This window comes from Heterodontus francisci, unplaced genomic scaffold (assembly GCF_036365525.1).
Source record: "Heterodontus francisci isolate sHetFra1 unplaced genomic scaffold, sHetFra1.hap1 HAP1_SCAFFOLD_186, whole genome shotgun sequence".
NCBI lineage: Eukaryota > Metazoa > Chordata > Chondrichthyes > Heterodontiformes > Heterodontidae > Heterodontus > Heterodontus francisci.
The window spans coordinates 720,001-720,480 of record NW_027142077.1 but is presented as its reverse complement, the minus strand read 5'-3'; positions in this window follow the sequence as shown (position 1 = coordinate 720,480).

The window sequence follows — 480 nt, the reverse complement described above, 5'->3', positions numbered from 1 at the left end:
CCCCCCACCTCGTCACACTGGAAACAAACCCCGCCCCCACTCCTTCATCTTGGTAACAGACCCCGCCCCCACTCCGTCACCCTGGAAACAGACCCCGCCCCCACTCCCGTCACCCTGGAAACAGACCCCGCCCCTACTCCCGTCAATCTGGAAACAGACCACGCCCCCACTCCTGTCACTCTGGAAACAGACCCCGCCCCTACTGCCGTCACTTTCGGAACAGACCGCGCCCCAACTCCCCTCACCTTGGAGACAGACACCGCCCCTGCTGCCGTCACCTTGGAAACAGACCCCGCCCCCACTCCCGTCACCTTGGAAACAGACCCCGCTCGTACTGCCGTCACCTTGGACACAGACCCCGCCCCCATTCGCGTCACCTTGGAAACATATCCCGCCCCCAGTCCCCGTCACCCTGGAAACAGACCCCGGCCCCACTCCCGTCACTCTGAAAACAGACGCCGCCCCCACTCGCCGTCACTC